Genomic DNA, 13121 nt, shown 5'->3' with positions numbered 1-13121 from the left:
ACAAACTACAGTTCCCAGGATTCTTTGGTGTGTGTGGCAGAAGCCATGGCTGTTTAAAGTGGTATGATATAGTTTTAAATATATAGTGCAATTGGGACCTTTGACATGTAAATGAAAGACTGCATGGAGTGCTCCCTCACACTGTACCCCAGGGAGAAGGCTTTTCTTAAAGCTTTTTGTTTTTTCACAGAGGGATTTCTTATTGAACATGCAGGAGCATGTAAATATGAACTATCTTACCTGAGGTGTTATGCTCAGGAAACGTTTCCCTATGAGATATTTTTGAACGTGGCTCTTGGTGTCTGTGGCTATGACACAGGGCGAGCTGATCATATGGCCTGGTTCTCACAGTTGGGCTGTGTCCATGTTGCTGCCCAACATTTCTCACCTCAAATTAGAGTACAGCAGGGAATGCGGACCAACCAGCCAGTGAGGGACAATCTGTGGGCTACTGGTTCAGATGAATGGTGCTCTGCAGCTTCAACTTGCCATATTATAGGAAGCCATTTTCTGTCTGGCGGTTCAGTCATATATGGCAAGCAATCTGAGAAATGACATTGCAACAAATCAATATGATGCGATGCAACTGAAACAACCCATTCTCCATTCACAGACAATGTCTGCAATATGTGTTGGAAGTTCATGCTGCAAATTTCCACACGAGGGTGCTGCTCTCTTTGCCAAACTCGGAGACAGCTAAAAAGATGCTGAATAAACAGAAGAGAATTCACAAATAAGAGGTTGTCGGGAATCTAATATTTGTGTTTCTACTATTTTTTTTTATATTAATAGACCTAAAATAAAGTAACAAGGGGGTTATGTTGCTATGCAATCCGGGTCTGTTAATGCAGGGTGGGGCTGCTGGGAATGCAAGCAACTGCTGCTGGGACAGCTTCTAAGCTGGCTATCAATCTTCAAGCCTCAGACTTTGGGGCAGAATGTGTCCTTCCATGTCCCTTTGAGACCCTTCCACAGGCCACAGCTCCCCTTCCCAGACTACACCCCTCACCAGCCCTTCTTCATGCCCTCCTCAAGAACTTTTGCCTGGCTGGAATATACCTTCATAATATGATAATGCGTCTTGGTTGCCTGGATATAGAGGTGTCTGTAGAAAACTCTAATTTTCAAAAAGCTTGGGGGAACCCCCAGAATATTTCCCTTGCAGAAGGGTAAATCCTTTTTTAATATTTATTTTTTAAGTGGCAAATTTAACAAAGAAGGGGGTGAAAGCTCAGTCAGGCACTTGGAATAGCTCAGTTGGTAGAGCATGAGACTCTTAATCCCAGGGTTGTGGGTTTGAATCTCACGTTGGGCAAAAAGATTCCTGCATTGCAGGGGGTTGGACTAGATGATCCCCATTGTCCCTTCCAAGTCTACAATTCTGTGATTCCGTGATTTTAAAAGAAGAGAGAACACACACAGACAACAATAACACACACTGCCAGCTCACATTGGGAACACAACAGCCATTAATACTTTCAGCTGAAATTAAACATATAAGTTGATTTAAGCTCTCCAACTATCCAAATAGGTATCCACGTGAAATTGGCATTCATTAAAAATATATTCAAATATTTATCCTTCCACGCTTGAAGTAAGTCTCTTGGCAACCATAAGGGCTCACAACATCCACTTTTATATCCCATTGTTAATCTCCACACTATAGGAATATAGTTTAAAATTACATGAACATCTGCAAATATCAAACATTTTGCCAGTACAGCAGTTATACAAAAACAGCTTTAGACCAAAAAGACTATAATGCTGGACATGCCCACATCATAGGTCTCAACATGGCCTTCACAGCATTAAACTTCCAACATCTATCTGTATTAGACAGTGCCTTCCTGTACAAACATTGTAGAGTCTAATATATTAGAAAAATCATTTTTTTTCTTGGTTCAATCTATTTTCAAATCTAGTGAAATGTTCCTATATTCTTAAGCATTTTTTAAAAAAGTTTCACCGTGCAAGGTTAGATCCTGATATTCACCACCTGTTATTGTGGTTAATACCACAATATTGTGACTTTGTGAAGAAGAAGAAGAAGAAGAGTTTGGATTTGATATCCCGCCTTTCACTCCCCTTCAGGAGTCTCAAAGCGGCTAACATTCTCCTTTCCCTTCCTCCCCCACAACAAACACTCTGTGAGGTGAGTGGGGCTGAGAGACTTCAAAGAAGTGTGACTGGCCCAAGGTCACCCAGCAGCTGCAGGTGGAGGAGCGGAGACGCAAACCCGGTTCCCCAGATTACGAGACTACCGCTCTTAACCACTACACCACACTGGCTCTTTGTGTTATCCAGAATTCCACTTCTCACCTCCCCTAGCTCCAGCAAACACAGATTTACTGTATTTTTCGCTCTATAAGATGCACCAGACCACAAGACGCACCTAGTTTTTGGAGGAGGAGAACAAGGAAAAAAATATTCTGAATCTCAGAAGCCAGAACAGCAAGAGGGATCGCTGTGCAGGGAAAGCAGCAATCCCTCTTGCTGTTTTGGCTTCTGTGATAGCTGCGCAGCCTGCATTCGCTCCATAAGATGCACACACATTTCCCCATATTTTTTAGGAGGAAAAAAGTGAGTCTTATAGAGCAAAAAATATGGTACTTCACTAACTGATTTTCTTCCAAAGATAGAATTAATGAACTGACAAACCCACTGATCATGCCAAATTGGGCCTAAGACTATTTTCTGTGTGGGTTTGCTCTGGAATTGATTTTTGTGGGACCTTATATGAATGGACCACAGGGCCAATGTAGGTCATGTTGAAGGGCAATGGGTGAGAATAAGTTCTTTCAGTTCTGTTGGAAAGATGTTCTCTGTTTTGTCAGAACGCAGTTGCATGTGTATTTGCAAGGCAAAATATGTCACATAAATTGGCCTAAGATTTTCCATATTGGGCTGTGCAACAAGTATAATTTCACAATGTTTGTAAGTTTGGCCAGGGGTGCCAACTTGAATAAAATATGGGGGGGGGGGCTCAGGTAAGCCCCACCCTGCATAATTGATCATATGACACGGTGCACACACACTATTTGAATGGCAATGTCCATCAACTGGGGGGACGGGATGACTGGCCCTCTCAAATATTTTATTGGGGGGGGCGAAGATCCCTTGGCCCCTAGGAGTTGGCTCCTATGACTTCAGCTCTACATGAAGGTTTGCATTATCACAGACACAAATTAGCCGAACTGATGTTTATTTGTAACAAATGACTAGTAAGTATTCTTCAGTAGGTTCTGTCAGTTTAGGTTTTGATGTAGGTTTTGTAGCTGTGAAACTATTTATGAATTATACTGTTTGAGAGGAATAGTGAATATGAGGCAGGATATACAGTTATTGTGGGTCATATTACTGGAAAAATAATATGAATGCTTACCAGGAAGTAGTCCTATTGAACTTTGTGGGTCTTCTAAGTGGACCTAAATAGGATTCCTCTTTCTGTCTCTCTGTGTGTATGCAATTGCAGTAAGAGGGAGTACACAACTTTATGGCAATATTATAACTTTTTTGCTCCCCTGCTCTCTTCCTCTCTCTCCCCATTGTTCCAGTAGCAAGAAAGTGAGGAAAAACACAAGAAGGAAAGCTTGAGCCAGCAGTGCCTTTGCGTCTAATAAAGGTAAGTCAATATAAAGATCATAAATATATTCTCATACAATTACAGGCAATCCTTGTTTTGCATGGGGGTTATGTTCCAGACACCTGCGTGCTTAAGCCCACCCCACCCTGTTTCACCCCTTTTTGTAATGTCTTGATGATGTTTTGGGGCTACTTCCAGGTTCGGTGACACACCTAAATCGGTTGTTGCCTATATATCAGTTCTGGTTGTGTTTATAGTCAGTCATTCTTTCCCTGTGCCAGCACCCTGATTTATGGCATTGCCTGAAATATAATGTGACCAACTGGTTGGTTTGAATTATGGGTGGGGAACCTATGAGCCTCCACAAGTTGGACTTCAGCTCCCAATAGCCTCAGACAGGTCAGGAATGATTGGGAGTTGTAGTCCCAACAACATTTTTTTTTTTGGGGGGGGTACAAGTTTGCCACCTCTGGTGTGGCTAATAGCAGTTAAACTTCTGTCTAGATTTGCTTCTCTTATCGGTTGCTACCTGCTGATATCAGAATGATGGCTATGATCTGATGAGGTGTTATTCTCACCAGCACAAATGTGTAGAGGAAGGCCTATGGAAAGTACAAACTCTTTTGATTGTTGAATTCTCAATGACTTTGTCAGTCCACAAACACAGACAGGGAAAAAGATTCATTTAGGGTGTTCTAAAGGTAACCGGAGTAATGGGCTGAAATGAAGAACGGGGCAATACATTGTAGCACACTCCCATTACTCTATGGCATTATCAATTACCTTTGGATTATTACTTATTCCACCCAAAGTGAGTCACGGACAGCTATTTCCTAATGGGGAAATGTTACAGGCAACGTATTAATGAACAATACATTGTTAAAGGGGAAGAGCTTCAAAGGCTCATAAATGCATTTCAAAGAATACAATACGGATGGAGTGTGTAGTCACATATCTGGGGGACATGGCAAAATGTGTATCAAGGAACAAACTGGTCCCAATGTAATTAACTAATTCTGATCAAAGAGGTTTAAGAACTGAATGGCCAGGGAATTCAATTATGGATTTCCCAATGAACCACTGTTTGCTAAGCGTGCCGGATAATTTCCTGTGGAAAGATGTAGCTGTGGATGTGGCCTATACTTGGAGGAATGTGTGTGTGTGTGTGTGTGTGTATGCGCGCGAGAGAGAAACTGGAACCTTCCAAAGAGGGCCAGTAAAAGCTAATACTTGGCCTAAGTACCATGGCTTGTGCCACGAAAGGCTCAAAGCTATTTGGGGCTCACTTTCTCAAACAAGGTAGTGCTATTTGTGCACCTTCATGATAATGGGCTTACTTCAGAGGTCAGTTTAGTTTGCATTAAGCAATTCAAATATAGGCAACAGCTGTCACTGCAGTCATTATTATTATTATTATTATTATTATTTTAAAGAACACCATTTCCAAAGCCCAGCTAACCTAAAATCCCTGGACCTAACTGGTTTGTGTTAGTGGGCTCCTGAAATAATTATTGCTTTCATCAGTGTGAAGATCAGTTCTATGATCTTGGCAAGTATTTAAGAGACTTCCTGAGTAATAATAGTTACGGACTAGTTACCTCATGTCTTGTATTGCTCTTAAAGGTAGAGGAGAGTCTTGGAAGAAGTACTCAGTTAACTTTTCTGTCATATTAGCTAGACCCCCTTAACTTTCTATCCCAATGCCATTATTTGTTCACGACACCCCCTGCTCCCAGCAGCAACTGGTGCTCCAGCTTACCATATTTCTATAAGCTACTGCATGCAGTGAGTAGGGAGGACAGTTACACATGGCAGAAAAGAGGACAAATTTGCATTATGGTGCCTTCTCAGTCTGCTATCTAGGTGCTTACTGTTGGTGGAGAATTTTCCTCCCTCACAACAACCCATGTGAGGCGGTTTAGGCTGAGACTGAGTGACTGGCCCAAGATCACCCAGTGACTTTCATAGCAGAGTGGGGATTTGAACTCTGATCTTCCAGGTCCAACACTCTTAGCAGTGAGAGGACATTGCCTTGCCTGGTTGTATACTATCTTCAGGATCAGAGGTAGACAGTCTCTCAATGCCAGTCACTGGGGGCTCAGCCACACTTTCTTTTTGTCCACAATTTCCTCTGCTTTTTCTGTGACTTCCAGGCACTGGTTAAAGTGGGGTCCCCCCCACAAGAAAACCCAGCCTAGGAAAATGCCAGCATCAGTTTCTGAGCCTGCTACCTCTGGCAAGGTTGCTGAAGAATTATTTATGTGCCATATCTGTGGATGTGTGTGTGTTAATTTTGTTACTGCCCCCCATGCACATTTGTGCAACCACATTACACAGTGCTTCACCAGTTGTGGGCTCCATTAGCTACAAAGCCCTTTTCTGGGATTAAATAAACTTTTTATAAGGGGAAAAAAAGAGAACAAACATAAATTGAGTTTGATAAATTGATTGACATTCTTCCGATTCAGTGCTAAACCGTGGGTTTTCCTGAGGAAAGTGGTGGGGGAAACAAACCCCACTCGGATCTGTGCCTAGAAGTCCTAGGACAAGCAGGGGGAAATCTTGGACCAGAATGAAGTGTGGAGAAGCCCTCAGGAACCACAGCAGGAGACTGCCTTGCCCTCAGTTCCTGCTTGTGAACTTATCACAGGCATCAGGGTGGCCTCCATGAAACTGGATGCTGGACTAAGTAGAGGCCCAATCCAGTAGGGCTCTTACATTCAGTCATTGTAAGAACCATGGCCCAGGCAAAGTTTGGCATACAGCCTTGCTCTTGGGAAGCCATGCATTCTTTTCAGGTCCTATCATACATTCATACAATGGCTCTATGGGAATCAGACTCAACCTCTATGTTAGAAATAAATTCATCCTTAGTCTATGACATGAAAGAAGCCTCCTCCCTCCCTCCAGTAGTTTCTGCTATTGCACAAAGTTGGTTTGCTCACTTTACAAAGGGAAATGTATTATGAATTTCCCTTCATTCCCTTCTCTTTTTTTAACTACGTTTAACAACCGATTTGTGTGTTGCATGAAAGTTACACAGTCCTTTAGATGCATTTGCTATTTTATTTTTCTTTGATTCAAAAATATGTCAGTAATCTTTTTGTTAACATGAAAGATAAAGGATTAGTAATGCAAGATGCAGTTTTCTTGTAACCTTCTTGAAAGCAGACTATAGTTTCTTATCTGGCTCTAACATTCATTTTCCTGAAATGGAAAAAAACCCTACTTCTTTAAAATGAAATAAACTATATTTGATTCAGATGAGCAGTGCTAGCAGAGAAATTTATTGCAGTTGGAAGAATTGAGCAGATGCAGGATGGCCTTCTTCCCCAACAGCAGATACCTTTTTAGTATATATACATATTTTACATATAAAGCACAATCCCCAAAGTGAAAAGACCATGACAAAGTCCTGAATTGATCATAAGCAAATTATTACAAGACACAGCTATCCAGTTAATTCCGCTGCCTGCTTAAGAACCACAGAACATTTGGGGAAAACAAAACCAGACCAGAAACAACGGAACGAGAATGTGAATCTGCTAAGCTGGTGGGTCGGGAGAAACACTGCTTCTTTGCAGAAGGAAACTGAAGATCCAGGCCTTCCCCAATGTGGTGCCCTCCAGATGTTTTAGACTTTCAACAGCCTCAGGCAGCATACCTAATAGTCATGGATAGCGGGAGTTATAGTCCAAAACAGTTGGGGGGCACCAGGCTGGGAAAGGCTGATCCAGAGCATGATCTTCTTCAACAAGGCTGCAGCAGTCAGGAGCGGATTGATAGGTATGCACAGTATACACAGAGTTAGGCCCCCCTGTGGCTGAGGGCTCCCCATGTATACATGGTTAACTAGAGGATATCTTGGAAATTTGACTACAAACAATGCATTGCCACTGGTGAACTCTAGTATTTTAGTTTGCTGTGGTGTTTCCACTCCTTATTTCTCCTACTCCCTAATTAACGTCAGTGGAGACTCTCTATTATGGCAGGGACCCGGTGCCTATGAAGGCCTCTATTGGTGCGCTTGAGCTCTTTTCTTTTCTTTTCTTTTCTTTTCTTTTCTTTTCTTTTCTTTTCTTTTCTGTCCTGTCCTGTCCTGTCCTGTCCTGTCCTGTCCCTGGCCCACCTAGAAATAAAGTTATGTGCAGGTACTCTTTTAAGCAATTCCTGCTAAATGAGCAGTCAGTATTTTTAGCCAATGAGTGAAGTTGGAGCTGAGATTAATAGGTGAGTTGTTGGACACCTGGCAACAGGAATTCCTGAAGAACCGAACACGGCTGAATAATATAATGGTGGATTTGGAGTTTTTGCACCAGGGCCCATGCTAGCAGGGGTCCCAGACTCTGAGCTTGCATTTTTTAAAAGAAAGTATCTAACCCTTCTAGAAAGAAAGTTATGAAGCATAATGTGCAGGCAATCTTTGAAGCCAGGAGTGGCAGACACAATATTTCTCCTGACTCTGCAGCACAGAGCACTTCCTGGTTTTGGAAGGGGCCACCAATTCCCAACTCCAACGGGCTATGATGGCAACTCGACCCCCCGCCCCCAATTTGGAAGGAAGGATTTCCCTGGGCATCTGTTGTGGGATAAAGATAGAGAGGAGGGAAGAGGTAGGATAGTTTCCCTTTGGGTGTTTGGAAGATGTTGGGGATGGGGGAATGTCAATGCTCTTTTGATGTCCGGCTTTTACTAAATTGGAGGCAAATAATGCAGATGGCCTGTTCGTTTGCTTGTTTCCTCTGAGCTAGATTAAAACAAAGAGTGGAGCCAGTGCAAAAGGCAGCCTGCATGATTTTTTCCCTCTATTTCTATCAAAATCTAGACTCTGGAATAATAAATAAAATGTGGCCTTTAATCCTCTGGGAGGTCAGACTGTTCTAGTTTCTAAGCAGTAAATGCCAGGAAACACAATCAGTCCTCTTTCAACTCACTTCAGGGGTTTGGAGAAGAGGGTTACTGTGGATTAAGTGTTTGCTTTTATACAACAGAAACAAAACAGTGGCTTTAAAATGAGTTAAACACTTATATAAAAATGTTGGGCTGCATAAATAGCAATTAACTAATGGTCCTTAACCATAAAAAACACCCTTGAAATATTCACCCAGCCTCCCACGCACCCCCCCAAAGCTGGTTTTGCTAATATAGACTCAAACTAATGAGAAGATAGCACTTGCAGTTTTGTTTATCAACTAATTTGTTGCTCCTGGAAAAATAATAATCAGTGTTTTCCATTATATAAAAATTCTAGGAACAATATGTACACAACACTGCCTGTGTTGTTCCTTAAAAAAATGTTTTCCATTATATAAGAATTATAGGAACAATATGTACATAACACTGCCCTGATTCTTCCTTACAGTTGAACAGTAGGCCATGATCCTTTTCCACACTAGCCTGGGAAGTAAGTAGCACTGAATTCAGTGAAACTTATTTCTAAGTGAACACGCCTATGACTAAGCCTTCACTGTATGCGAAGAGAAAAGAGAAAAATCTCATGATTTTGAAATAATAGATCTGTAATTGCATTTGTAGTCAAACTATGTTTTCATAGGAAAGGGAAATAATCATACTAGCATGGTTACTTCTGCTCCTTCTGCCTTAGCGTGTGTGTGCGTGTATGCGCGTGCACACACACACTTTTAATATTTCATATATTTTATAAGCTTTTATGCTTCTAAAAGAGAAGTGAATTTGTGGAGAGCTCTGCTTTCTGGAACTGTACTTCAGGGTTGGGAAGTAATTCAGGGTGAAGCCTGTATTAATCTCAGGTGAGAGAGATATTTAAATTCAGGCAACTGGTGTGAATATAAAATGGGAATTTTTTATATATATAAAAAAATCAGATTGTAATATGCAAAACTTAAAGAAAAAAAATGGCCCTGAGGGAACAGCTTTCTTTCAGAACATTTTGTTCCAAACATCATCTCTTGACTATTATATATTTTTTATTAAAAACACACTCCCTTTCCTATTTTATGTTTGAAAATTAAATCTTTCAGTTCTTAAAATGAAATTCTTTATTGCCACGGAATGGATGGTGCGAGAGGAAGTTCTCACACTCGGGCGCAAGCACAGGGGGCATGGCTTTATCGGGTGTGAAATAATAAGAAGGTTGCGGTGTGTCCTCTTGCTGGATCATGAACCAAATTCTCCCTGCTATTTCCTACCAGCAGCCCACAACCATAGCCTGAAAGGCATCCTCGCAAACCTCATTATAAAAGCAGCAGCAACAACCTCCTAGAGAACTCCCTGTGGCCCTGTCATTGTCTGAAACCACCACTTAAGCTCCTCATAACCAGCTTTACATACTTGGAGGAAATGCCCCTAGATTTCATCCACGTGACATTTTAATGTTTTGCAAAACAAAGCACATTATTTAAAGTACTTTCTCTACAGCAGTCTCCTAAGTGTCCTCTTGAAAGGTCTGGGGACTTTTCCAGAAAGTATGTGAGGTGTGCATGGATGCAGGTGAACTTGAGGCTACCATTTGGAAGCTCCATTGTGCGGCTCCTTGTGAGTTCCGAAGGCTGATTCATACAACTGTTTATCTCATCATAAGTGCAATTAACTTGGTGTTTTGAAATGGCTGTTAGAGATGGAGCCTTTTAAAATCACAGTTCATGCACTTAATGGAGGCGAGAGGTAAACTTAATGCTTGGGTGACGTTCCTCAACTCAGGCATAAATAGTGATGGGGACAATGTCTCTGATCAATGTCAGGGCCTCCATTAATTCAAGAGGACACCCAGGCTGTTGATGTACTATTGTCAATGCTCATACAGAGGGGGGAAAATCTTTTACATCATGCTTTTCCTGAGTGCCATTATTTCCTGAAGTGATTCACATGCATCATCTCAACAACCTTTACAACGGCTATGTAAGGATTGTTGGTGCTACTATACCCATATTGCAGATTTGGGGTGAGGTGGAGAAACGCTGGTGTGCGTTGGGCCATCAAGCCAATTCATGGCTCAGGCAAGACAAACCAGGAATTGCTTGGCTCACACTCTTGGCCACAAAATGACACCAACTGTCAATTTCCCAATTCGCATACAATTTAGCCTCCATTTTTGTCCTTTCAAAAGCTTCCTGGGTCAGTGGTTCACATCTTTCCATGAAATACTCAGAACTTTCTATCTGGTCATATAGCCACAAGACATACTTATATGTGCTTATATGGACAGATCTGTTTGTTGTAGCTTTAGAACCTATAGCCACTGTTCAGTTACTATCTTTGGACTCCTCTTGATGACCTATTTTTTCAGTATTCATCCTGATTTGCTTCCATAAGACTTACAGATTTTAGATTATATCCAGGCTTTACTGAGCATTTATTCTGTTACACAACAGAAGGTTATACAACAGTGAGCATTCATCCCTATGCAGGGTGTTTATTCACGTCCCCCTGGATCATTTGTCCATTCCACACTTTTCAAGCATTTCCCTGTCACTTTCCTAACAGCAAAAACTGGTTTCTTTTTGAAAGAGAATTTAATCTAAATTTCCCGCTCTGCACTTTGAATACTGACAGAATACTGACAGGTTAGAGGCACCCTTTGAGACCTGAGGGTGTTTGAAGAGCAGTAAGGAACAAAAGGCTTGCTTTCAGCCATGGCTGAAATGGTTTCTTATTGTGATGCTTTAAATCAAGAGTGGGGAACAGTGCTCAGGACCACAATACCTCAAGTACCACAATATCTCAATCTCCATATGAACCTACCCAGACCCTGAGATCATCATCCGAGACCCTTCTTTGTGTGCCTCCTCCATGGCATGTCTGGAGAACGGGCCTTTTCTGTAGTGGCGCCCTGTTTGTGGAATGCTCTCTCCAGGGAGGTTTGGCTGGTGCCTTCATTATACATCTTTAGGCACCAGGTAAAAATGTTTCTCTTCAACCAGGTCTTTGATGGATTAACATACAATACCCTTTCAATCTCCAATTTTCTTGAACAGATCTCTGGTTCTTCCCATTCTATTGTTTTCCTCTATTTCTTTGCATTGCTCGTTTAAGAAGACCTTCTTGTCTCTCCTTGCTATTTTTTGGAAATCTGCATTCAATTTCCTGTATCTTTCACTATCTCCCTCGCATTTTGCTTGCCTTCTCTCCCCCCCCCCACTATTTGTAAGGCCTCGTTGGACAGACACTTTGCTTTCTTGCATTTCCTTTTCATTGGGATGGTTTTCATTGCTGCCTCCTGTATAATGTTGCGAGCCTCCATCCATAGTTCTTCAGGCACTCTGTCCAGCAAATCTAAATCCTTAAACCTGTTCCTCACTTCCACTGTGTATTCATAAGGGATTTGATTTAGATTGTATCTTACTGGCCCAGTGGTTTTTCCTACTTTCTTCAGTTTAAGCTTGAATTTTGCTATAAGAAGCTGATGATCTGAGCCACAGTCAGCTCCAGGTCTTGTTTTTGCTGACTGTATAGAGCTTCTCCATCTTTGGCTGCAGAGATTATAATCAATCTGATTTCGATGCTGCCCATCTGGTGATGTCCATGTGTAGAGTCGTGAGTGTAGAGCCCTGAGTGCTCACTGGAAGGACAGATCGTGAAGCTGAGGCTCCAATACTTTGGCCACCTCATGAGAAGAGAAGACTCCCTGGAAGAGACCCTGATTTTGGGAAAGCTGTTGGGCACAAGGAGAAGGAGACAACAGAGGACGAGATGGTTGGTCAGTGTTCTCGAAGCTACCAGCATGAGTTTGACCAAACTGTGGGAGGCAGTAGAAGACAGGAGTGCCTGGCGTGCTCTGGTCCATGGGGTCATGAAGAGTCGGACACGACTAAACGACTAAACAACAACAACCATTTCAATTGTGTTGGGCTTTTTTGTTCTTGTTTTTATTATGTATTTTGTACTTTTCTCTTGAATTTTATGTTGTGAACTGCCCTGAGATCTACAGATGAAGGGCGGTATACAAATTTAATAAAGAAAAATATATAAACCCCTATGTTGCTGGATTCAAACTCCCACCATCCCTAACCATTGGGCATACTGGCTGGGGCTGATGGGAGTTGGAGTCCAATGACATCTGGAGGGCCACAAGTTCCCCATCCCTGCTTTAAATATTCAAAACTGCTAAAGGAAGAGTGGTGCAGAAAACTATTGAAATGTTATCTGTGCCACGGTGGAATAGGAACAAAAAAACATTCTCTTTGCAAGCTGTGACAGCTTCATTGGTGAGAGATAATGATGCTCTGCAGAAGGAGAAGGAGAATATACTTGGCATATACCATCGTATGATATTCAGTAATCAGAGCGTAATTAAATTCGCAAAGAAAACAAAGGCAAACACTTTAGAATGCTCCATTAAAATGTTGCTCAGTAACTTGGGAATGAAGGCAAAGAAGGGCCTGCTTTCTGAAACCAACCAAAACTCCTGAAAACAGAAGTTCACTGGAGAGTAATAGCCTAGACAGGTGGAAAGATCTGGACCAGGTCCCCATCCCAAGGTCCAAAATCTTTCCCATACAGTGGTTAATCTTTTCCTCCTGCAGCAGATGCACCGTGTGAACAGAAGCTGAAAGCTGTG

Source organism: Podarcis bocagei, assembly GCF_964188305.1.
Source record: "Podarcis bocagei genome assembly, chromosome: 4".
In the NCBI taxonomy this organism is placed as follows: Eukaryota; Metazoa; Chordata; class Lepidosauria; order Squamata; family Lacertidae; genus Podarcis; species Podarcis bocagei.
The sequence above is the reverse complement of the archived record's forward strand: the minus strand, read 5'-3'. Positions refer to the sequence as shown.